Raw genomic sequence first — 27844 nt, 5'->3', positions numbered from 1 at the left:
AGGAAATGGAATAGAAATTTTAATTCTACTAACCAATTTCCTATTGAACACCATTATGTCCTTGGCATTGTATCAGATTCAAAATTATAGGTCTTGAAACTTACCATCAATATTTTAGTCTCTTTTGGGGTGGGAGGGTGAAGGTTGCACAATCCCGTGCCTAACCCTCTAGAAATGGATTGTTAACTGAGGCAGGAGTTGGAAACGAAAACATAGGAATCAGCTAAGAAACTTTTAAAAAACATATTCTAGACTTCATGACTCAGAATCTCTGAAATGGTTTGAGATGAAAATGGGCTTCCCCGGGGTGAAAAGCTTCCCAAGGACATTCAGGTGTGTACCCTGGTTATGAGCCACTGAATTAGACCAGCCCTTTCTAATCTTACCTGATCATGAGAATCACCTGAATTGCTTCTTGAGTTTAGATTGCCTGGTTCCACCCACCTCCAGAGTTGCTAATTCAGGAGCCCTGGCGCAGGGCACAGAAATACGTGTTTCTAACAACTACTCCAAGTAATTTATATAAACAGGTAAAATTTAAGAATACCAAGTTAGCTAATACTTCCTTGTTCAAGAACTACTCATTGAGTACCTTCTATTGTGCTGAATGCCGGGAAAACAGGAATTCTATCCTTCCGGCCTGCAGAAGCCCACAGAGAAGGCAAATATAAGGGAGGTGCAATGAAGGGCTGGGTGAGGGATGAACAGAGGTTTTAACAGGGACTGTGGTCAAAGGAAATTTGTTGAAAAGGGTGAGAGTTGAACTGGTCTGTGAAGCATTTGTTTCTACAGAAAAGAAAGAAGATGTCGGATGGACAAAGATGAGGTGAGTGTGGCTTGTTCTGAAACTTGGAGAAGTGATCACTGGCATGGCTGCCTCTTTGTGAGGAATGGGCAGTCATCATGTTTAATAGGAGAGCCGCAGGATGGTCGAAGTATGGGCTCGAGGATTAGAGCCCGTGTTGGACTGTCTGCTGTGTCCCTAAGATGCTAGAACCCACATGTACCCGATTATCTTACTGTAAAATGGAAATAACAATAGGCATCCTATTAGTGAGATTTAGTGAGCAAGTATGCTGCCTACCAGCTCAGTGGTAAAGAATCTGCCTGCCCATTGCAGGAGACGCAGGTTCAGTCCCTGAGTCGGGAAGATCCCCTGGAGGAGGAAATGACAGACAACCCAGTATTCTTGTCTGGGAAATCTCAAGGACAGAAGAGCTTGGCGGGCTACAGTCCATCGGGGTCACAAAAGATCGGACATGACTGAGCAACTATACAGCAGCAGCATGCTACCTAGCATTTCATACAAGTACTCCACAAATGTTATTACATTTTACAAGGTTTACTGTTTACAGAGTGCTTTCACCGGCATGAATTCATTTGCTCCTCACAATAATCTTGAGAGGTAGATATTATTATTAATCCCTTTTTTACAAATGAGAAAATTGAAGCTAAAAGAGGTCAGGAAATCCAAACAAGATACTTGGCTTTAACTTGAACCCAAGTCTCTTAATATCACATCATCTATTTTTTCTCTTAGGCCAGAATGAGGTATTCAGATTATAGAGCACTTCTTGAGTGCTAATTTAAGAAAGTTAGACTTACAGAGAAAGACAAATATTGTATGGTATCACTTATAGGTGGAATCTAAAAACATGGGACAAACGAACCCATTTACAAAAGAGAAATAGAGTCACAGATATAGAAACAAATTTATTGTTCCCAAAGGAGAGAGGAGGGGAGGGATATATTGGGAGATTGAGACTGATATATACAGATGACTATATATACCATAGGTGACTAATAAGAACCTGCTGTATAGTACCGGGAACTCTACTCAGTACTGTGTAATGGCCTACATGGAAACAGAATCTAAAAAAGAGTGGGCATAGCTGATTTACTTTGCTGTAGAGCAGAAACTAACCCAACACTGTAAATCAACTATACTCCAATAAAAATTCATTTAAAAAAAGAAAGACTTAATTCTGCCCATAGTAGGAAGAATTCAAGCAGAAGATGGACATGTTAACATTACATTGTGAAAAGTTGAATATTCTGGATTAGATGGAAAATGAACACCACTGAGGGTCTAGGGAGAGAGGGCTGACTACAGTATTTGGGGAATAAACAGAACCGTAAGCATTATGAGTTTGGCAAGGAAAGGAAGGTTAGGGAAACAGGGGCTGAAAAGAAAAGGAGACACACCCTACTAAGCAACGAGAGCTGATGCACAAAATGCTCGGAAGGGGATGGTCCAACATTCAAAAATTATAGTGGCTATTTTCACTTCTAATTGCTAGGATCAAAAGCTAGGGGCATTACATTCTGTTTCTCATGTTTATTCTGAGTGCTTGAGCATTCTTTCTACAACTTTGCACAAAGCTTTATATTTGCCAAGTGCCGCAGTCCTTATTATTTATTGTTTCTCACATCAAGGGTCCAAGGTCTCAGCACTTAACTCGAGAAAGTGGTATTAGAATGCCTTGGGGATCTGACTGAGGGTCAGGGAAGCTTTTCAACATCCTAAACATAAATATCTTCTAAGTAAAAGCATTGATTGGAAGCCCGGATGGATAAAATTAACTGCTGCAAACTTAAAGACTTCTGGTTTGTACCCTGGGTAAAAGGGGAAGAGCTTTATGGAGACTATTAATACCATATTCAATGACATGAGGCAGCATTATGCTAACCCTCTCCCCGAATCCTGTCTACTGCATTATCTACTGCTTCTTACTGTGGTTCAGTGTCCAAGAAGGTCCCCCATCCCACAGCCAGGTGGGAGTCATACGACCCCTGCTTCCCTGTCAAGTAATGGGTTTGATTTCTGGAGAGGTCACATTGATGGCTAAAGGTCACAAAGCTAGTAAGTTGCAGAGTCAGTATTCCAACCAGTCTTCATATCTATCTTCATTGCCCTTATAAGCTTTCTGGGACATATGGCATTTGAAAGTAATTTTTAAATAAAGTAGGTATTGATGGAAACACTCAAATAGCACAGAAGTGCTTGAATCAGGAAGCAAAGTTACCTCCCCACTCCCCATCAGAGACGATCAGTGCTCCAGTTTGATAAAGTCCTGTTAGGCCCTGTGTGGTGCAGGTACACATGTGCACATGTACATCTGCATCATGTCTGCTTGGGAAAAGTGAGAGGTCTCCCTCTATTCATACAACTCTGTAGCCGACTGTACTTCCCCTCAACAATGCATCCCAGGGAGTTTTAACATACAGATCAGCCTGTTGACCTTTTATTTTCCAAGGCACAGAAACATGTTTAACCAATTCCTTATTAATGAGCATTTAAGTTTTTCTGATTTATCTGATTCTTTTTTATTAACGTATAGTTGATTTACAACATCATATTAGTTTCATGTGTAGCACAGTGATTCAGTTATGCAAACACACATGGATATATATTCTTTTTTAAAATTCTTTTCCCTTATCAGTTCAGTTTAGTTCAGTTCAGTCACTCAGTCGTGTACGACTCTTTGTGACCCCATGAATTACAGCACGCCAGGCCTCCCTGTCCATCACCAACTCCCGGAGTTTACTCAAACCCATGTCCATGAGTTGGTGATGCCATCCAACCATCTCATCCTCTGTCGTCCCCTTCTCCTCTTGCCCCCAATTCCTCCCAGCATCAGGGCTTTTTCCAATGAGTCAACTCTTTGCATGAGGTGGCCAAAGTACTGGAGTTTCAGCTTCAGCATCAGTCCTTCCAATGAACACCCAGGACTTTTCCCTTATAGGTTATTATAAAATATTTAGTCCTCTGAGCCATATAGTAGATCCTTGTTGATTATATATTTTATAAATAGTAGTGTATATATTAATCCCAAACTCCTGATTTATCCTTCCTTGCCCTTGAATAACCATAAGTTTGTTTGCTATGCCTGTGAGTCTGTTTCTGTTTTGTTAATAAGCTCATTTGTATCTTTTCTTTTTAGATTTGCAGTTAGTACTGTGCATTGTGATTTATTCTGTGAAAAAAATATTTAACTATTGTTGGCCATGTATCTTTTTGAACCTAGTACTATTATGGGGGATATTCCTAGAAATTGAGTTGCTGGATCAAAAGGAATATTTGTCTTTTATTTTTATGAATATTTCCAAGTGCTGAATAGCTCTCTAAAGTGTTTGTCTCAATTTATTTTTCCACCAACAGAATACAACGTGATTACCCCATAACCTCACCACCACTAAGTATTACTAATCTTTTTAATTGTTTAATTAGTGTGATAAGTGAGGTGTTCATTCACTGGCTCTTTGTTAATTCAATCAACACAAATGCCTACCATGTGACAGAAACAATGTTACTTCCTGGAGACACTTCAGTGTAAAACACAAAGTCTCTGTCCACACAAAGATGAACTGTTTTAGAGGTAGAAAGGGTAATATATGTAATAACAAATGTATACTGATTATATGAGAGGTCAGGTGGTAGTAAGTATTGTGGAGAAAAATAACTGTGTAAGGGTAATAACGAGTGAGGGGAGGAGGGTTAGAATTTAGTACAGTGTGCACAGAGAAGCCCTGTTCATCAGGGATACCTGAGCAGACATCTGAATGAAATAAGGACTGAGCCAAGCCTTTGCTAAGGGAAGAATCTTGCTGGTTCAGAGCAGAGAAAGTGCTACCAGAAGCCCTAGGACAGGAGCCCACCTGGACTCTTGGAGCGCAGTGAAAAGGCGCTATGGCTGGACTCAAGTGAGCAGGTCGGGGAGGAGGCGGAGAGGTGTCATGTAAAAGCCTTCGGTTTTAACTCCAAATGAAAAGAAAATCTTTGGAGTGTTTCAAGCCAAGGCAAGGCATATTTTAAAGGATTGCCCTGGCTCCTGGGTGGTGAATAGACCATCCAGGCAAGGCAGGGTGGGGGTGGGCAGTGGCTAAGAGATGAGTGAGGAGACTATGCAAAAATCTAAGGGAAGTAAGGTGGTGGCTTAGCCCAGGGTAGTAACAGGGGAGGCAAGCAGAATGATCAGATAATTTTGAATGTTGAGCTTACAGGATTTGCTGATGCTTTGAATATAGGATATGAGAAAAACAGGTATATCAAAAATGCCCCCAGGATTAGTAGGCTGAACAACAGAACATCATTGCCATTTCCTAAGAAAGGGGCAATTGCCAGAGGAACAGGTTTGGGGTTGGTGGGAAATCGAGAGTTTACTTTTGGTCATGGTGAGTCTGTGAAGAGACTAACAAGCTGGCCAGCCAGATGACCCCCAGAAGTTTCCTCTGAGTTGCCTGGTGATGAACTAGCTGGGTTGGGTGGTTCCCAGTGCCCCTTTAAGCAGCTCAGGGCTCCAGATACTGTCAGCAGTACAACTGCCATCTGGGAGAGTGGAAGAGCAACTGGAGAAGAGAAATGTAGTAGTAGGAACGCTGTCTTGGTCAAGTGCATTATTTGTCCTAGTAGCCAAGTTCAGCTGAGTGTGAGTGTGTATGTCCATCAGACATTAGGACTGGCCTAGATATTCTTGGCTTCCATGCACCTCTGCATCTAGGAAAAAGACATCTTTTTTGTTTGTTTTCTAAATTTTATTGGAGTATAGTTGCTTTACAGTGTTATGTTAGTTTCTGCCATACAGCAAAGTGAATCAGCTATATATGTACAAGCATCCCCTCACTTTTGGATTTCCTTCCTATTTTGGTCACCACAGAGAACTGAGTAGAGTTCCCTGTGCTCTTCACTAGGTTCTCATTAATTATCTCTTTTATGCATAGTATTGTGTATATGAGAATAAGACATCTTTGAATTAAACTTTTTATAATGTTACTATTCTGGGATTGTCCTTACTTATTTTCTCCTCTTTACTAGGAAAAATTTACTATACTCTGCTTTTAATACAGCCTCTAATCTAGGCTGAAAAGCACAGCGGATAGGCTGATGCTGACTAGGGACTGGCTTCTCCACTCATCCGCCAATTTTATCCTGTAAACTATAAGAGAAGGTGCTTATAGTGGTGCCATATATTGTCCTGAACCTTATGTCAAGGACAATTACATTTTAGGTGAATCCATCTCACACATGCCTCCTTTATTAAGCACATTCTCATGTGTCAGGAACCAGAGGAAAATAAGACCTAGTTCCCTGTCCTCACTGGGGTCATAGTTCAATAAAGGAGACAAGCTTATAAACATAATGATAATAAAATGAGGAAAATGCAATTTAAAATATTATAGAAACACAGAGAACAAAAACCTAATTGATTCTGATAGAGTTTGGAACACTTCCAATGGAAGTGAAATAGCCAAGTCATAAAGATGAGAGGAGATTGTCTGGGTAAATGGGAAGAAAGTCCGTTGCTGGTAGAGGAGACAATTTGGGTAGAGGTAAGAAACTACAGATTGCAAGGAGATCCAACCAGCCCATTCTAAAGGAGATCAGTCCTGGGTGTTCATTGGAAGGACTGATGCTGAAGCTGAAACTCCAGTACTTTGGCCACCTCATACGAAGAGTTGACTCATTGGAAAAGATCCTGATGCTGGGAGGGATTGGGGGCAGGAGGAGAAGGGGACGACAGAGGATGAGATGGCTGGATGGCATCGCCGACTCGATGGGCATGAGTTTGAATAAACTTCAGGAGCTGGTGATGGACAAGGAGGCCTGGCGTGCTGTGATTCATGGGGTCGCAGAGTCAGACACGACTGAGCGACTGAACTGAAGAAACTATAGAGAGTACATGCAGAACTAGCATGCGATGGTGTTGCTGGAGTTCAAGGCCAAAAATGGCAAGCCATGAGGCTGAGCACTCCAGAAAGAGCCACCAGTGATGGAGGGCCTCCTATACTAGATCCAAGAGCTTGGTCTTCATCCAGGGCTTAGGATTCCAGTGAAGGATTTACTTGTGATGTGGGCAGGTCAGCCTACAGGACACCTACAGGACAAATTTACATGTTATTGGACTTAACATTATTTAAAGATGGTCTGCCCTTTCATATTATATAAGAAAAGCAGAATAATACTGTAAATCAAGTGAAGGACTTGGAACCTCATTCCTCTTCTATTTTCCATATGAACTTGGGCTAGTTAACAACTCTGAACCACAATTTCCTCATCTGTAAAACTGGGATAATAATCTTCATATACTTTGTGGAATTTTTGTGAGATCCAAATGAGCAATAATGTTCATAAAGGCCTTTTATAAGAGGTAATATTATAATTCAAATTAAAGTTGTTATAGTACTCTATAATAACAGTTTTCAAGCAATTCTATATATCAATGTTATTTGTGTATACATTTGTCTTTACTGTGAGATCCTAGAAGCATTTATCCATCTTTATGCCCTCATAATGTGTTGCATCTTGTATTATATTGACTATGTAGATGAGTAAATAATGATTATTTAATTGAATCAGTGTTGGTGGTCACTTATCTTCCTTGTTGCTAAATTTTATAATGTAACACCTAGAGCATCAGAAGGTAAGTCTAAGTAGTATATACAACAGTTCTCAGATGTTTCTAGAGAAAACAAGTCTTAAGCATTTGTTTATTTGGCTTTCTGTTTAGAATTAATTCTCTCCCTCCTTCTAAAAATGTATGAAGCATCTTGCATGATCAAACAAAATATTAAAGATCCATGAACATCAAAACAACATCAATACCATTAAAATGAACGAAGGAATTAAAAAAGTAGAGGAATATTATCAAGCACCTGGAATGGGTTCATTTCTGCATTTAAGACCATTAGTGCTGAAAGCATCAATGATTCTCTTTTCTTTGTTTAATTTTTCCATAGTGGACAGTAGTTTTCAGAGAAGGGAAGCAATCTATTGTTTCATCTCATGCCAGAACCTCGAATTTGTTTTGTTCAAAGTGTTGATCAATTTAATCTCCAGATTCTACCGCAACTGTGTAGAAAGTGTTTTGTTGAACTTCCTGTCACTGGACCTTGAAAGTGGCATTTCTTTGTTATTGAGCTGTACTCACTCTTGAGACAATGGTGCTGTAAAAGCTTGGTGCATGGTTAAAACACTTCAGGATTCTCTCGGAAAAACATATTACAGCCTCATTAAAACTGTATTAGTTTATCATGATTAACAGTGAGAAAACTAGGAAATAAATTATTGAGTAACTTATTAACACAAAAGAATTCTGTCACACTAAATTATAAACTGTAATTTAAGGCTTCAACTATAGGCTTCAGAAGCAGAATATATAAGGGATGTTCTTCAATCCAAATGCCCCACTACCTAAGAATGGTCACAGGACTCTTGAATATCAGTATGTGGAGAAAGAATATGTGGTTCCTACTAGGCTCTTCACAAATTATTTCAACATAAATGGGACTTAACTTCACAAAGTTGTTATAAGAGATAAATAATGTGTGTAGGGCCTGGTACATTTCTATGAAAGGGAACTGATGAGCTTCCAGTCTCCCTAACACTTCTAAGAATCGAGCTTTTATTGACACAGCTGGAAAATCCACAGAAGGAAGAACAAGCCAACAGCTACAGAGCACCTACTAGTTGTCAGCATAGTGTATATATCTATTTACTCTTCACAACTACTTGCTCAGCAAACTATTTTTGAAGTGAAGAAACTGAGACTCTGAGGGATAGAGAACTTACCCCAAGTTAGTTAGGGACAGAGTCTGTCTGATCTATCTGACTTCAAAGAGCATCCACTTCACCATACAGCTTGTACACTGAAGTAGCTCATTTATCCCTCATGCTTGGGAAAAGAGGTAACAAGATAACTGAAGTTTTCCCTTTAGGCACAGAAAATCTTAAATGGAAATAATTCTAGAATACATTGCTTTGCTACCTTAAAAATCAGGACATGCTGAAGGGAGATTAACTTTTTTAAGAAATAAAGGATTGTTATATAAATGAAGGACTAGTTCACTTATGAGTAGGTATGCATTGACTGGAACTCACATGACTGCCTCCCCATGGCTGTGAGGTAGACCCCATGGTCAGTCATTTTGTACTGTTCCGGGCAGGATCAACAACTTAGTGAAGCTCAAGTGACAAGACAGAAAGATTCTGAGCCCCAGAAAACGTCACAGAGCAGGGCCAACAAACTGTTTATATGTTTACACAAAAGAAAAATGACTATACCCGGTGTTGGTAAAGTTTTTTTGTAAAGGATCATGCAGTAAATATTCTGGCTGGGCAAGCCACATGATTGGTGTCATGACTACTAATGCTGCTGTCATGGCACAAAAGCAGGCATAGATGATTGATAAGTGAATGAGTGTGGGTGTGTTCTAATAAAACTTTATTTATAAAGACAGGTAGTGGGCCAGATTTGGCCCCAAGGCCATGGTTTTCTGACTCTTGATTTATATAATTGAAAGCATACTCTTTTAGGTCTGTCAGAACAACTGAACCTATATTCTAACTTAAGTGCAAACCTGAAACTTGTTAAATCTGTTTTCCTTACCATCTGGTTGCTATCTAGGCATTTTTCTTTTTGCTAATGAATGTGGAGAGAAATAGTTTCAGTTGCATGACCTCCTAAATAAAGTAATATGATCATCTTTCTATAAAATTACTCATTGCATGAAAGATCAAAGTAGCTTGTCCCTTCAGTCAAAAGAATCCACATCTTCATAGTTTTTTATCAATTTATTATTTTTTATTTTGGCAGAATTAAAGCATGATATTTTTTAGTATCAGAACCCCCATTACAACCTTGTCAGTTTCAACCCATTTTCCTTTATTTTATAAATATTATCAGTTGCACATGTCAGGCAGTGAGTTAATTTTCTTTCATTCACTTATTGCTCTGCAAAATGAGAAATTTAATTTAGGTGGGCTTCCCTGGTGGCTCAGATGGTAAAGAATCTACCTGCAATGCAGGAGACACAAGTTCAGTACCAGGGTCAAGAAGATCCCCTGGAGAAGGAAATGGCAACCCACTCCAGTATTCTTGCCTGGCAAATTCCATGGACAGAGAAGCCTGGCAGGTTCCATGGGGTCACAAAGAATCAGACATGACTGGTGACTAACACTTTCATTTTCTTTCAAAAATTTACTCCCTGTGAATTTTTAAATTCAAAGAATAGCAAGGAGAGATAAGAAAGCCTTTCTCAGCAATCAACGCAAAGAAATAGAGGAAAACAAAAGAATGGGAAAGACTAGAGATCTCTTCAAGAAAATTAGAGATACCAAGGGAACATTTCATGCAAAGGTGGGCTCAATAAAAGACAGGAATGGTATGGACCTAACAGAAGTAGAAGATATTAAGATGAGGTGGCAAGAATATCCAGAAGAACTATACAAAAAAAGATCTTCACGACCCAGGAAATCACGATGATATGATCACTCAACTAGATCCAGACATCCTGGAATGCAAAGTCAAGTGGGCCGTAGTTCAATTCCAGTTGAACTATTTCAAATCCTAAAAGATGATGCTCTGAAAGTGCTCCACTCAATATGCCAGCAAATTTGAAAAACTCAGCAGTGGCCACAGGACTGGAACAGGTCAGTTTTCATTCCAATCCCAAAGAAAGGCAATGCCAAAGAATGCACAAACTACCACACAATTGCAATCATCTCACACGCTAGTAAAGTAATGCTCAAAATTCTCCAAGCCAGGCTTCAGCAATACATGAACCGTGAACTTCCAGATGTTCAAACTTGTTTTAGAAAAGGCAGAGGAACTATAGGTCAAATTGCCAACATCCACTGGACCATCAGAAAAGCAAGAGAGTTCCAGAAAAACATCTATTTCTGCTTTATGGACTATGCCAAAGCCTTTGACTGTGTGGATCACAACAAACTGTGGAAAATTCTGAATGAGATAGGAATACCAGACCACCTGACCTGCCTCTTGAGAAACCTGTATGCAGGTCAGGAAGCAACAGTTAGAACTGGACATGGAACAATAGACTGGTTCCAAATAGGAAAAGGAGTACGTCAAGGCTGCATACTGTCACCCTGCTTATTTAACTTAGTTGCAGAGTACATCATGAGAAATGCTGGGCTGGATGGAGCACAAGGTGGAATCAAGATTGCTGTGAGAAATATCAATAACCTCAGATATTCAGATGACACCACCCTTATGGCAGAAAGTGAAGAAGAACTAAAGAGCCTCTTGGTGAAAGTGAAAGAGGAGAGTGAAAAAGTTGGCTTAAAGCTCAACATTCAGGAAAACTAAGATCATGGCATCTGGTCCCATCATTTCATGGCAAACAGTTGGGTAAACAGTGGAAATGGTGGCTGAGTTTATTTTGGGGGGTTCCAAAATCACTGCAGATGATGACTGCAGCCCTGAAATTAAAAGATGCCCCTTGGAAGGAAAGTTATGACCAACCTAGACACCAATTAAAAAGGAGAGACATTACTCTTCCGACAAGTTCCATCTAGTCAAAGCTATGTTTTTTCCAGTAGTCATGTATAGATATGAGAATTGAAGTATAAAGAAAGCTGAGCTCTGAAGAAATGATGCTTTGAACTGTGGTGTTGGAGAAGACTCTTGAGAGTCCCTTGGACTGCAAGAAGATCTAACCAGTCCTTCCTGAAGGACATCAGCCCTGGGTGTTCATTGGAAGGACTGATTCTGAAGCTGAAACTCCAATACTTTGGCCACCTAATGTGAAGAGTTGACTCATTTGAAAAGACCCAGATGCTGGGAAAGATTGAGGACAGGAGGAGAAGGGGACGATAGAGGATGAGATGGTTGGATGGCATCACTGACTCAATGGACATTGGTTTGTGTGAACTTCGGGAGTTGGTGATGGACAGGGAGACATGGTGTGCTGCAGTTCATGGTGTCACAAATAGTTGGACATGACTGATTGACTGAACTGAACTGATATATATATATATGATTTTGAGAAATATATATGTGTGTGTGTGTGTGTGTGTGTGTATATATATATATATATATATATATCACATACATCTTACCCATTCATCTGTCAATGGACATTTAGGTTGCTTCCATGTCTTTGTTGTTATAAATAGTGCTTCTATAGCATTGATAGAGAAGGAAATGGCAGCCCACTCCAGTATTTTTGCCTGGATAATCCCACGGGTAGAGGAGCCTGACAGGCTACAGTTCATGGAGTCACAAAGTCTGGACACAACTGAGTGACTGAGCACACACACATGAGCATTGAACTCGTTTCAAATAAGAGATATCTCTGAATATTTGCCCAGGAATGGGATTACTGGATCATATGGCAACTCTATTTTAAGTTGTTTTTTTCTTTTTTAAGTTTTTAAAGGAACCTCCTTATTATTTTCCATAGTGGCCGTACCATTTTTTATACCCACCAACAGTGTAGGAGGATTCCCTTCTTTCAGCACCCTCTCTAGTATTTGTTACAGACTTTTAAATGATGACCATTCTGACCAGTATGAAGTGGTACCTATAATTTTGATTTGACTTATCTAATAATTAGTGATGTTGAGCATCTTGTCATGTGCCTATTGACCATCTGTATGTCTTCTTTGGAGAAATGCCTATTTAGGTCCTCTGCCCATTTTTTGATTGGGTTGTTTGGCTCTTTATTATTGAGTTGTATGAGCTGTTCGTATTGAGTTGTATGAGCTGTTTGTATGTTTTGGAAATTAATCCCTTGTTAATCATGTTGCTTGCAAATATTTTCTCCCAGTCTGGAAGTTGCCTTTTCATTTTTGTTTATGATTTCCTTTGCTGTGCAAAAGTTTATGCTTAATTAGGTCCCCTTTTTAATTTTTTGCTTTTGTATCTATTGTCTTAGGAGACTAACCTAAGAAAGCATTGGTATGATTTATGTCAGAGAATATTTTGATTATGCTCTTCTAGGAGTTTCATGGTGTCACATCTTATTTATAAGTTTTAAGCCATTTGAGTTTATTTTTGTGTATGGCATGAGAGTGCATTATTCAGTTCAGTTCAGTTCATTTCAGTCACTCAGTTGTGTCCGACTCCTTGCGACCTCATGAATCGCAGCACGCCAGGCCTCCCTGTCCATCACCAACTCCCGGAGTTTACTCAAACTCAGGTCCATTGAGTTGGTGATGCCATCCAGCCATCTCATCCTCTGTCGTCCCCCTCTCCTCCTGCCCCCAATCCCTCCCAGCATCAGGGTCTTTTCCAATGAGTCAACTCTTCGCATCAGGTGGCCAAAGTATTGAAGTTTCAGCTTCAGCATCAGTCCTTCCAATGAACACTGAGGACTGATCTCCTTTAGAATGGACTGGTTGGATCTCCTTGTAGTCCAAGGGACTCTCAAGAGTCTTCTCCAACACCAAAGTTCAAAAACATTATAATCTCATTGATTTACATGCTGCTATAAACTTTCCCAACACCACTTGCTGAAGAGACTGTCTTTTCTCCACTTTATATTCTTGCCTCCTTTGTCAAAGAATAATTGACTAGGTGTCTAGATTTATTTGGGGGCTCTATGTTCAGTTCTGTTGATCCAGATGTCTGTTTTTTTTCCAGGACCTCACTGTTTTGATTACTGTAGCTTTGTAGTATTGCCTGATGTCTGGGAAGGTTATACACCCAACTTTGTTCTTGTCGTTCAGGATTGCTTTGGAAATTCTGGGTCTTTAATGGTTCCATATAAACTTTGGAGTTACTTGTTCCAGTTCTGTGAAAAAATGTCATGGTAATTTGATAGCGGTCACATTAAATCTATAGATTGCTTTGGCTAGTGTGGCCATTTAATAATATTAACTCTTCTAATCCAAGAGTATGGTGGGTCTTTCCATTTCTTTAAATCATCTTCAGTTTCCTTTATCAATGTTTTATAGTTCTCAACATATAGGCCTTTCACTTCCTTGCTCAAGTTTATTCTTGAGTATTTTTTGTATGTGATTTCAAAAGGGATTTTTTTTTTTAATTTTCCTTGATAATACTGGAGTGGGTAGCCATTCCCTCCTCCAGGGGATCTTCCCAACCCAGGGGTCAAACCCCAGTCTCCTGCATTGCAGGCATATTCTTTACCATCTGAGTCACCAGGGAAGTCCCATTTTATTATTAGTGCAAAGAAAAGCAACCAATTTCTTTATGTTTCTAGATACTTGGCCATTCCCTTTGGGTGGCCATTGTCCAATTTTGGGGCACATAATTGTTCATAATATTCTCTTATGGCTTTTTGTATTTCTCCTTTATTGCCTATGATTTCTCCTCTTTCATTTTTGTTGTATCTGGATCCTCTCTTTTCTTCTTGATGAACCTGGCTGAAGATTTGTTGATTTTGTTTATCCTTTCAAAGAGCCAGCTCTTGTTTTATTGATTCCCCCCCCCCCATTGTTTGTTTAATGTCAATTTTATTTATTTCCTCTCTGAACTTTATTATTTCTTTCCTCCTCACTTTAGCCTTGGTTCATTCTTCTTTCTCAAATTCTTTTAGGTGGTAGGTTAGGTTGTTTACTTGAGATATTTCTTAGTTTTTAAGGAAGGCTTATATCACTAAGAATGTCCCTCTAAGAACTGCTTTTGCTGTATTCCATAGATTTTGTGCGATTGTATTTTCATTGTCATTTTTCTCAAGAAATTTTTAAATTTCCTCTTGGATTTCAATGTTGACCCATTGTTTTTTTTTTAATAGCCTGTTGCTTAATTTCTATGTAATCATTTTTTCTCGTTTCTCTTCCTTTGATTGATTTATAATTTCAAGCCATTGTGATCAGAAAAGATGCTTGAAATGATTTCTATCTATCCTCTTGAATTTGTTGAGGCTTATTTTGTGTTCTGGTATGTGGTCAATCCTAGAAAATGTTCTGTGTGCTTGAAAAGAAAGTGTATTCTGGGCTTTTTGGATGTATTGCCCTGAAAAAAAATCTATTGGTTCTAATTGTTCTATTGTATCATTTAAGATCTCTGTTGCTTTATTGATTTTTCCATCTGGAAGATCTGTTCATCGATGTGAGTGAGGTGTTAAATTCTTCTACTATTGTTTTAGTCTCATGAGTTTCTTCCTTTATGTCTCTTAGTATTTGTTTTATATATTTAGGTGCTCCTATATCAGGTGCATACATGTTAAAGAGTATAATATCCTCTTCTTATAATGCTCCTTTTTATCATTATGTTTTTCCCTTTTTATCTTTCTTTATGGCCTTTGTTTTAAAGTCTATTTTGTCTGGTATGAGAAATGTAATCCCACTTTCTTGTCATTTCCTTTTACATGAAATACTTTTTTCATCCCCCACTTCCAATCTATGAATGTCCTTCACCCTAAAATGAGTCTCTTGTAGACAGCATATAGTAGGCTCTTTTTGTTGTTGTTCAATCTGCCACTCTATGTCTTTTGATTGGAGCTTTTAGCCCATTGACATTTAACAAAATTATTGACAGATATGTTTTTATTTCCATTTTAAACCTGTTTTCCAATTAATTTTGTATTTCTTTTTTTATTTCTTTCTGTTCTTTTGTGGTTTGATGGTTTTCTTTCATATTATGCTTTATGTACACTTTTTGGTTTTTGTGAATCTATTGTATGGTTTTCATTTGTGGTTGCCCTGTCTTCATCCTGGAATGTGAAGTCAAGTGGGCCTTAAAAAGCATCATTATGAACAAAGCTAGTGGATGTGATGGAGTTCCAGTTGAGCTATTTCAAATCCTAAAAGATGATGCTCTGAAAGTGCTCCACTCAATATGCCAGCAAATTTGGAAAACAGCAGTGGCCACAGGACTGGAACAGGTCAGTTTTCATTCCAATCCCAAAGAAAGGCAATGCCAAAGAATGCTCAAACTACTGCACAGTTGCATGCATCTCACACACTAGTAAAGTAATGCTCAAAATTCTCCAAGCCAGGCTTCAGCAATACATGAACCGTGAACTTCCAGATGTTCAAGCTGGTTTTAGAAAAGGCAGAGGAAACAGAGATCAAATTGCCAACATCTGCTGGATCATCAAAAAAGCAAGAGAGTTCCAGAAAAACATCTATTTCTGCTTTATTGACTGTGCCAAAGTCTTTGATTGTGTGGATCACAATAACCTGTGGAAAATTCTGAAGGAGATGGGAATACCAGACCACCTGACCTGCCTCTTGAGAAACCTGTATGCAGGTCAGGAAGCAACAGTGAGAACTGGACATGGAACAACAGACTGGTTCCAAATAGGAAAAGGAGTACGTCAAGGCTGTATATTGTCACCCTGCTTATTTAACTTATATGCAGAGTACATCATGAGAAACGCTGGGCTGGAAGAAGCACAAGCTGGAATCAAGATTGCCAGGAGAAATATCAATAACCTCAGATATGCAGATGACACCATGCTTATGGCAGAAAGCGAAGAGGAACTAAAAAGCCTCTTGATGAAAGTGAAAGAGGAGAGTGAAAAAGTTGGCTTAAAGCTCAACATTCAGAAAACTAAGATCATGGCATCTGGTCCCATCACTTCATGGCAAATAGATGGGGAAACAGTGTCAGACTTTATCTTTTTGGGCTCCAAAATCACTGCAGATGGTGATTGCAGTCATGAAATTAAAAGACACTTACTCCTTGGAAGGAAAATTAAGACTAACCTAGACAGCATGTTAAAAAGCAGAGACTTTACTTTGCCAACAATGGTCCGTCTGGTCAAGGCTATGGTTTTTCTAGTGGTCATGTATGGATGTGAGAGTTGGACTGTGAAGAAAGCTGAGCGCCGAAGAATTGATGCTTTTGAATTGTGGTGTTGGAGAAGACTCTTGAGAGTCCCTTGGACTGCAAGGAGATCCAACCAGTCCATTCTAAAGGAGATCAGTCCTCAGTGTTCATTGGAAGGACTGATGTTGAAGCTGAAACTCCAATACTTTGGCCACCTCATGCAAAGAATTGACTCATTGGAAAAGACCCTGATGCTGGGAGGGATTGGGGGCAGGAGGAGAAGGGGACGACAGGGGATGAGATGGCTGGATGGCATCACCAACTCAATGGACCTGAGTTTGAGTAAACTCCGGGAGTTGGTGATGGACAGGGAGGCTTGGCGTGCTATGATTCATAGGGTCACAAAGAGTCGGCAGTGACTGAGCGACTGAACTGAACTGACACTGTTTTTCAAGTATGTTAACCCATTAATATATCTATTTACTTTAGGCTGATAGTCATATAGGCTTAAATACATTATGAAAAAAATCTTGTATTTTCTTACTGTCCTACCCAACATTTTATGATTTTGATGTCTTCTTTTATAGCTTCATGTTTATCCTTTTGCTATTCATTGTAGTTATCATCACTGTGAGAAAAATTCTTTTAGTTTTTTTTTTTTTAATCTGCTGGGACTTATTTAAGTGATTTACTTTCTAGTGTGATTTTTCTCTTTCCTATAGATTCTTGCTTCTTTTAGAGAAGACCTTTCATGTATTTCCTTTAGAATATGCTTAGTATTGCTGTACTTTTTTAGTTTTTCCTTGTCTGGGAAATTCTTTTTCTGTCTTCTATTCTAAATAATGATCTTGCTGGGTAGAGTATCCTAGATTGCAGGCTTTTCCCTTTCAGGACTTTGAATATATCTTGTCCTCCCTTCTGGTCTGCAATATATCTGTAGAGAAATCAGCGGTTAGCCTTATGAGGATTCCCTTGCAATTAACTCTTTGTTTCTCTCTTGCTGCATTAGAATCTTCTCTTTATCTTTAAATTTTGCCATTTTAATTAAAATATATCATGGTGTAGGTCTGTTTGGGTTCATCTTGTTTGGAACCCTCTATGCTTCCTGTCCCTAGATATCTCTTTCCTTATTTACATTTGGGAAGTTTTCAGCCATAATTTCTTCACAGGCACAAACTTTTGAATTGCTGATTATTTTGATCTGAGAAATTGATGACAAGATATAAAATTTCATTTCAAAATATGTTCCATTTTAAAAATAAAATGGCTTTTCTACTTCAGATAAATATATTAAGTGAAATTAAAAAACTCAGTGGGACTTCCCTGGTGGCTCAGATGGTAAAGAATCTGCCTACAGTTCAGGAGACCTGAGTTCAAGCCCTGCATTGGGAATGGATGGGTTTAACAGCAGATGAGACAGAGTTAAAGAAAGTCAAATGACTTGGAATATATAGGTCAACAGAAAACATTCAGACTGAAGCACAGACAGCAAAGCATGTGGGAAATGTAAAAAGATCTTAGAAGACATATGGCACATGGTAAAAGTTTTACCAAAAAGAAAAGACAGTCCCAACTCAGACACTAGGACTTGAGGAACAAACTTTAAAAAGCTAATAGGATTTTATAAGTAATGTGATGCCAATAAATTTGAAATTTTAAATAAAGTGACCTGAGACTTCCTGGTAAACCAGGGGTTGGGACTCTACACTCACAATGCCCGTGGCATGGGTTTGATCCCTGGTTAGGGAACTAAGACCCCACATGCTGCATAGTGTGGCCAAAAAGCAAAATAAGCCATCTACAGATTTCAAGTAATTTTTTACAATAAATAAAGTGAACAAAAATTTGAATACACAACTTAGCATACTGATGGAAGAGGAAATAAAAAACCCAAATAGTCTTTTCCCTTAAAATGAAATTAATTTTGTAATTCAGAACTTTCCCACAAGGAAATCTCCAGGCTTACATGATTTCATTGGTAAATTCTCTCATCATTTAAGAAGAAATAGATTAATCTTCCACAAGCTCTCATAGATAGATAGATAGATATCTTTAATGCTAGCATAGCCTTGAGATAGACTGACAAGAACATTACACTATAAGATGAAAATTCAGGCCAATCTCTCCCATGAACATAAAAAAAAAAAAAATCTTATGTATTAGCAAATCAAATCTAACAATATATTTAAAAATTTATATATCATTACCAAACTGGATTTATTCCGGGATTGCAAAGATAGTTTAATATGGAAAATCATTCAATGTAATTCACTCTATTAACAGAGTAAAGAAAGAAATCATATTGTATCCATAAATTTAAAAAAACACTTGATAAAACTTCATATCCATTAAAGATTAAGTATATATATATATAGGAGAAGAGAAGAGAATTGCCTTAATCTGATATGTTGTTGATGTTCAGCTGCCCAGTGGTGTCTGACTTTTTGTGACCCCATGGATTGCAGCATGCCAGGCCTCCCTGCCCATCACTGTCTGCCAGAGTTTGCCCAAATTCATGTCTATTGCATCAGTGATGCCATCTAGCCATCTCATCCTGTGACTCCCTCTTATCCTTCTGCCCTCAATCTTTACTAGCATCAGGGACTTTTTCAATAAATTGACTGTTTACATCAGGTGACTAAAATACGGGAGCTTCAGCTTCAGTATCAGTCCTTCCAATGAGTATTCAGGGTTGATTTTCTTTAAGATTAACTGGTTTGATCGCCTTGCTGACCAAGAGAGTCTCACAAGTCTTCTCTAGCTCCACAGTTCGAAGGCGTCAATTCTTTGGCACTCCACCTACTTTACAGTCCAACTCTCGCAACCATGTGTGACCACTGGGAAGACCATAGCCTTGACTATACGGACCTTGTCAGCAGAGTCATGTCTTGGCTTAATCTGATATAGTATTTGCAAAATACAGCAAAAACTACCCTCTACAATATTTAAGGTTTTTACTCTGAGATGAAGAATGAATCATGGATGTCTGCTATTCCTATTTCTAGTCAACAGTATCAGGTCAAAAGCAAAGGCTCAGAAGAGAAAGCAGATAGAAACACCTCTAGAATCATGAGTGACATAACCATTTTCCATTCCTATGTTATGGCCCCAACATTATTCCACACCTAGTGCTGTCATAGCACCCATAGCACCCAAAGCACTTGATTGTGTTTATATTTATTTGCAAGTTAACTTCCATTAAGTGATTTACAAGCTTCTTGAAAATAGGAATCTTGTTTGCTATAATCCCCAGAACTTTATACAGTGCCTCCCCATGGAAGACCCAAGTTAACTATTTTGTTAAATTGGAATGTTCCCCAAAACTCTTTGTCCAAGTTACTATTGCTGTGGAATAAGTTATTTCAAAACTCAAAGGATTAAAACACTAACCATTTTATATATGTATATATGGATTCTGCAGGCAAAGAATTTCAGTTGAACTTGGTCAGATGACTCTTCTGCTCTTTGACTGTGGTACTCAGCTGGCACATGGGCTAGACTGGAGAGTCTGAGACTGTTCTATTAATATGTCTGGGTCTTAGTGGGGAGAGCTGGAGGACTAGGCTTGTCTGTGTCTATTAATTGAGTGTCTACATGTTAGCTCTCCAGCACAGAAATCATACAGTAGTCTGGCTCTTGTCAAGGTGGCTGGCTTCCCTTTGAAGGAGAGATCTAAGAAAATCAGGTAGAAGGTGTGGAACATTTTCTGACTTAGCCTCAGAAATTATACAGAATTATGTCTGCTGCATTCTATGGGCTGCCAGTGCCTTATAAGGCCAGCTCTGATTCAAAGTGAGAAATAAGCCTTTATCTCTCAATGGCAAGGTCACTTTGTACAATAGCACGAAGGATGGGAGATATTGTGGCCATCTTCAGAAATCTGCTACCTCCATCTTGTCTTAAGGGGTTTCCCCAACAATCCACCAGAGTTTATGACATTCCATCATTAAAACTGTATTTAAGTAAAATGTTTATAGTGTGTGTTAATAATGAAAAATAATATAGGAAGTATTTGGAATTAACTAAGCCATACTGTTTTTTAAAAAAGAATTATACCCTCTAAGAGTTAGACTCGAAGGGCAGCACATCCTCAATCACTGTTCCTTCTCTATTAGGAATTTGACCTAGCATCAGTAAAATGGAAGCTCTGTGAAAGAATTTTTTCTTTGCTCTCTTCCAGATCAGAGTCTCATGTTGCTCTATCTGACACTTAGCTACAAGGAAACCTGGGAATTTGAGCTTTGACTTCAACACTGGGGAGGCTGGACTCATAACTTAGGAATTTCCCAATTGTAAAAAAGTTATTCACAATAATATGGTGGGCAGCCATAAATGTGAATGCAAATGTTCATTGTGTAGCATTAGAATCTTAATCATTTTTCTACCATTTATTTTTCAAAAACTTTTCCGGTGTTTTTCTTTAAAATTATTTATATATATATATATTTGTTTGTTTATTTGGCTGTGCTGGGTCTTAATTGTGGCATGTGGGACCTTCCATCTTCATTGCAGCAAACAGACTCTTTCAGTTGTGGCATGTGGGATTTCTTTAATGGTGGCATATAGGACCTAATTCCCTGGCCAGTGATTGAACTGGAGCCTCCTGCATTGGGAGTGCAGAGTCTTAGCCACTGGACCACCAAGGAGTCCCTTCCTATGTTAGTCTTTTTCCTATTAATCTTACTCATTTTTTGTTTTTGGTTTTTGTTTTTTACAGAGAAATTTTTATCTTTCTCTCGTCATAGTTATTTATTATTTCCTTGTGCTTTCTTACTGAGAAACTTTAGAATATGTCTGTGCTCCTAAGTGGCCTATCTACAGAGAAAAATTGCCTCGTCATGCCCATTGGAAGCATTCTGATCCATAATACTCTCCAGTGTTTGCTTACAATGGTTAGCACAATACTGTTATGCTTTTGTTGTTATTGTTCAATGTGTGGAAACAGAAATTATAAACTTAAAAATCTTTGTTTCAGCCTTCATTAGAATTAAATTAAAATGTAAACCATAAAGCACAATGGTATTTAATCAGAAGTCTTTAAGAGGAAGTAACCTTGTTGATAAGGACTTTTGACATTTCAAAGCACTGGGCTAGTCATTACCTCCCTCATGAGATAAGAAAAAGAAGTTGAAAACATTTACATTTCTGTGCCCTCAGAAGCACAAGGACCAAAAAGTCTAGACAGGTGGGGAAAAGGGCAATTTAACTGTAACACATCCTATTTGTTCACATATGCATAAAATACCTCTGAAAGAACAGGATAAGAAACTAACAATAGTGCTTTCCCCTATAGAGGGGAAGTGGGAGATTGTGGGATGTGGGTGGGGAAACTCTTCACTATTACACCTTTAAGCTTTTTGAGTTTTTAATCATATGCCTCTGCTATCTACATAATAAATAATAGAGAGATAAAAATACTACATTTAGATACAGATTTTTTTAAGTCTAATTATGTTATTGAGAAGTAGCAAGAAGCTCCTTGTGATATTTAAGATTTTTAGAAATTCTTCTAGGACTATTCAATTCAGACTTTCTATTTAATCTCACACAAATGTAACCTCCAACAGTAAAACATGGATTGATCGCAAAAGCTTATAAATATCTTGTTGTTCATTTAACCCCCAGTATGTTTGTTGCAGAAAAGAGTTTGCAGTTTGCAAACACTTAAGTTTGCAGTTTCTTAAACTGCAAATCTACCATCCAACTTTGTGTTAAACCAGCCTCTGTATGCATGCATGCTAAACTACTTTAGTTGTGTCCAACTCTGCTATCAACTGTAGCCTACCAGGCTCCTCTGTCCTGCTGGGCAAAATGAGATTCTCCAGGCAAGAATACTGGAGTGGGTTGCCATGACCTCCTCCGGGGAATGTTCCTGACCCAGGGATCAAACGCACATCTCATACCTACTGCACTGGCAGGCAGGTTCTTTACCACTAGTGGTATCTGGGAAGCCCCTAAACCAACCCATCACTATATAATTCAAGTAAGCTCTTATATTTATTTATTAGCAAAGACCTTAGACCCTACATTTCTCCTTTAAAAAAATTAAGGCAGTTATATTTCTCTCAATAAATCAAGACATTGACATTTGGATTATTTCAGCTGTCTATGAATTTGATTAACATAAATCAGCTCCTGAGAGATTGATAATGCCAACCTTGTACTTGGCAGCCAGGTAACCAGTGCCTCTTGGTGTCAAAAATTCGGTCAGAAATTCTATATGTAAATGATTCTTTCAACAACATAAAAATTTGGATGTCTGTAAATATGGGCTTCCCTTGTTGCTAAGTCGGTAAAGAATCTGCCTGCAGTGCAGGAGACCCAGGTTAGATCCCTGGGTCAAGAAGATCCCTGGGAGAAGGAAATGGCAACTCACTCCAGTATCCTTGCCTGGAAAATCTCAAGGACACAGGAGCCTGGTGGGCTGCAGTCCATGAGGTCGCAAAGAGTTGAGCATGACTGAGTGACTAACTCTTACTTACTTACTTAAATAAGAGCTAAGGGCTTCCCAGGGTGCACTGGTGGTAAAGAATCTGCCTGCTAATACAGAAGACATAGGAGACACGGTTTTGATCTCTGGGTCAGGAAGATCCCCTGGAGGAGGGCATGGCAACCCTCTCCAGTATTCTTGCCTGGAGAATCCCATGGACAGAGGAGCCTGGCAGGCTACAGTCCATAGAGTCTCAAAGAGTCAAACACAACTGAAGTGAGTTGGCACGCAAACAAGAGCTAAAAGATAACAGGGAAATATAATAATGACAAGAGTATTAATAGCTACCATTAATTGAGAACATACCCTTTGTCAGGCATCACACAAAGAAACCTTTACACATATCATATTCTCATTTTCACAACAACATTAAGCAGAACTGTTACCTGTTAGGCGAGGTAAATGAGGCTTATGGAGGCTGTGAGACTGGCCATGGTCATGTAGCTGGCAGAGCTAGAATCCAATCCTGTACCTATTCTAAGGCTATGATCTCAACCAATAACTATGTCTGATGGGAAAATAAGGGGACAGAGGAAGGAGTTATGGGAAATGTTATGCTTTAAAAACATTTGCTTTAAAAACATTTTTTAAAAAACTTTTTAAGATATTTTAATGTTCAAAGTTCAAAGGAAAGAAATCTGCTCTACTAGGTTCATGGTAAAACTGTAAATATATTTGGGAAGTGAGTAATAGGCACACCCAGCAGGGACTGTAATAGACTACTACCATCTCACTGTTCGCACCGTCAGTGTCAGAAGCCACAGTGGGGCCTCTGAGGGTCTTGAGCCCACAGCTAAACTGAGAGGTGAAGAAGAGCCCAGAGAAAGGTGAAGAAGGATCCCCAGAGCTGGGGACCATGGCAAGGGCAGCTGCTTCTTCCAGGGTCTTCTGCGTGTATGAGACAGACAGGGGAAGAAGAAATGAGGGGACCCAGAAATCAAACTGCAGCCTTGGGAGTGGACGCAGAGTCTTGCCGCTATCTACACCTTCCCATATCCCTACCTAGACATCCCCAAGCCACAGGACCACAGACACTGTGCTGAAGTGGGGGTGGCCACACCCAGTATCATTTTCTCAACTGAGGCTTCCAATGGGTCAGAATGAGAAGAGGAAGCCTTGAACCTGGCTGTACCTGCAGCCAGCAACTCTGCCCTGAGGATGTTTCTCTTTACTCCAGTTTTTCTTTCAGAGAATAAATACTACTTCCCAGGTGGCCCAGTGGTAAAGAATCTGCCTGCAGCTCAGGAGATGGAGGTTTGATCCCTGAGTCAGGAATATCCCTTGGATGAGGGTATGGCAACCCACTCCACTATTCTTGCCTGGAGAATTCCTTGGACAGAGGAGCCTGGCGGGCTACAGTCCATAGAGTCGCGAAGAGTCAGACACAACCGAACTGACTGAACACACACATGAACAGCAACTGCGTGAAAAATTTGAAACATGCTGCAAAGCGAAATAATTTTACAATAAACACCCAAACACCCACCACCTAGATGCTACCATTAACAGTTTGCTCTATTTGTTTGTGCTGTGCTGTAGTAAGTTGTTTCCGTTGTGTCTGACTCCTTGTGACCCTATGGACTGTGTAGCCTTCCAGGCTTCTCTGTCCGTGGAATTCTCCAGGCAAGAGTACTGGAATGGGTTGCCATGCCCTTCTCCAGGGGATCTTCCCAACCCAGGGATCAAACCCGCATCTCTTGTGTTTCCTGCATTGGCAGACAGATTCATTATCACTAGTGCCATCTGGGAAGCCCTCTACTTGCTTATCAGTTATCTATTCACCCTTCTATTCACTCATGATTAAGTTTTGATTCTGAAAGTTCAGGATGGACCAGAGGAAAAGTCTACCCTCAGAGAGGAAGCAATTTCTAGTCCAACCATGCAATGCAATCTGCCTGGATTACTTGTATGTCTAGGGTCTTCCTTGGTGGCTCAGACAGTAAAGAATCTGCCTGCAATGCAGGAAGACCCAGGTTCGATCCCAGGGTCAGGAAGATTCCCTGGAGAAGGGAATGGCTACCCACTCCAGTATTCTTGCCTGGAGAATTCCATGGACAGTAGAGCCTGGCTGGCTACAGTCCATGGGGTCCCAAAGAGTTGGACACGACTGAGTGACTAACACTTTCACTTTTTTTTTTTCTGAGGTCTTATCCCCTTCCTAGCTCCTTAGCACTAGCTACTCTCAGACTTTCTATCCTATTTTTCTCACCATTAACACTGGTTCTCAGCATCTTCATTCACAAGGTATGTGCTCCATAAAATCTTTAGCAATGAAAGGCATTTTAAAGGTCAATAATGTCCAACTCCTACAGAGTAAATAACCTTCTCCCTTAGGCATTTATATCCTCAAAGGGATACATTCTGTATAATAACAGCTTTCATTTGAATAACGGCTTGAAATTACAAAAGTGCTTTCATGTAAAATTTGGCATACAGAGAAAATGATGGCATCTGTGAAACACATTGGGGTAAACAAAGTCAACTAGTTCATGAGTTTGGGCTGCCCAGACTGCTTGCTGCCCCTGGTTTAAGGGAACTGGAATCTCAGCATATCAGTAACCTATTCCAAGCATGCCTGAGATGTCCTTTTGCTCTAGGAATTAACAGCCTAGGACACTTATTAATCAAGGAAGTTTCCCAATGTCTCTTAGTCTCAATTTTTTTCTGAAGAATGGGTCTGTTGCTATTAACTACCTTAAAGAATAACTGTGAAAAAAAAATTCACTGGGTCCTTCGTTAACCAGTATATTTCCTTCATATTATGTGATCATCTCACTAGTGGAGGTAATGTTGTTTTTCACATCCTAAGGATAAGACCAAGCACCAAATATGCTAAAAATAATTTTCATGAGGTTATCTAGTTAAGTGAGGGTCAATGCCAGGATTTGAAGCCAGGTTGGCCAGGCTACAATACTCACCCTTTTACCTCTGCACCAGTGATAATCAATCAGGGGCAATTTTGCCTCCAGGAACATCTGGTAATACCAGGAAATTTTTTTTGTTGTCGCAACTGAAGCGGATGCGGCCAGCATCTAGTGGGTAGACACCTGGGATGCTTCTCAGTGTCCTACCCTGCACGCAACTGTCCCTCATAACAAAGCATTATCCAGCCCAAATGTCTACAGTGCAGAGGTTGAGAAACCATGTTTATTGTCTCCAACTTGAGGGAAGATGGGCCTCCCAGGTGGTGCAGTGGTAAACAACCTGCCTGCCAGTGCAGGAGAAGCAAGAGACCTGGGTTCAATCCCTGGGTTGGGAAGATCTCCTGGAGTGGGAAATGGCAACCCACTCTAGTTTTCTTGCCTGGTAAATCCCTTGGACAGAGGAGTCTGGTGAGCTGCAGTCCTTGGGATTACAAAGAGTCAAACACAACTAAGCATATACACTACAGACCAATTGAGAGGAAAGACAAAGCTTCCCAAATGAAGCAAAGGTTTAGAAGCTTTGATTGTTTTTTCCCTGATAGATCACTTGGTAAAGAATCCGCCTGCATTGCAAGAGACCCCAGTTTGATTCCTGAGTCAGTTTGATTCCTGGGTCAGAAAAAGGGAGAGGCTACCCATTCCAGCCTTCTTGGGCTTCCCTGTGGCTCAGCTGGTAAAGAATCCTCCTGCAATGTGGGAGACATGGGTTCGATCCCTGGGTTGGGAAGATTCCCTGGAGAAAGGAAACTCTACCCACTCCAGTATTCTTCCCTGGAGAATTCCATGGACTCTATAGTCCATGGGTTCGGGAAGAGTCAGACACGACTGAGTGACTTTCAGTTTCACTGAGGAGGGGTTCAGGGCTGCATCAGGACAAACATGCTAGTGGACATGCTGATGGCAGGCCCACCTATAGGCACTATTCCTGTTGCGAGAAGCCATAACTCTCATTTTGCAAAAGTCTATGTGTTCAAAGCTGAATTCATTCCTTTTTGTATAGTGTCTTTGGTGCCAAAGATCCTAAACTCCCTTGACAAATTGTGTGAATCTTGTCCTCCTCTCAGCTGCAGCCTTGCTCTGAAGCTCTAGGTGCTAGATAATTAGAGACAAAACCAAGAACTCTGTAAAGAAGGAAAGAGGCAATCAATCCAGCCAAGGAACAAAAAGAAATTTGTTGTCACTTTTCCTTCAGTGTGGTTTCTCCAGCAGCTGCTCCTTCCAAATCCTCAGCAGGAAGACTGTGGCTGAGGAGGGCAGAGAGGCTCTGGGCCATGGGGAGCCACCATGGTACCCAGCCCCAACTCTGCAAAGGCTTTTGTTCAATTATTGATGTCTGGGGAAGGAAGCCCGTGGGCTGGCTGGGCTAGGATGGCAGACATGATCCAGGTGAAGCAGGAAAACCATCAGGAACGGAGAAGAGGGGGCCTAGTCAGGTCTGTCCATTTTGATCAACATGAAAACATGTCCAGGAGAGGTGATTAAATGAAAAAGCAGCTTACAAAACAGCTCCAAGGGTGAGATCATTAAATTATAGCATGTGTGTGAGAGAGACAGAGATTTCAGAGACTTTCACCCAAAAAGTGAGTGGAGGTTATTTCTGAGTGTTAGGATTGTGAAGAATTTCCACATTCTTTAGGCTTTCTGGATTTCTTTACTAATAAGTAATTACTATTTTCAGAACCTGAAACACCAGTTCCTCGAGGAGGAGCAGGGAGAGGAAGAAGATGCAAACAAAGTATGCAGAACAGCAAAAGCCAGTCATCAAATTTTCAGAGTCTTGGTTGCATTTGAGGGGTCATGCCTGAGGACAAGCTCACTAACATGCTTAAGGAACTGGCCGGCCAGTCAGGGGTAGGGGGGAAGAAATGTTGTTTAATGAGACAAGAAAGGCCTGGCTCCTGCCTCAGTCTAGGAAGCCAGCTGTTTCCTCACAGAGGTTCTCCCACTAAAAG

This window comes from Dama dama, chromosome 20, assembly GCF_033118175.1.
Source record: "Dama dama isolate Ldn47 chromosome 20, ASM3311817v1, whole genome shotgun sequence".
Classification (NCBI taxonomy): domain Eukaryota; kingdom Metazoa; phylum Chordata; class Mammalia; order Artiodactyla; family Cervidae; genus Dama; species Dama dama.
The sequence above is the reverse complement of the archived record's forward strand: the minus strand, read 5'-3'. Positions refer to the sequence as shown.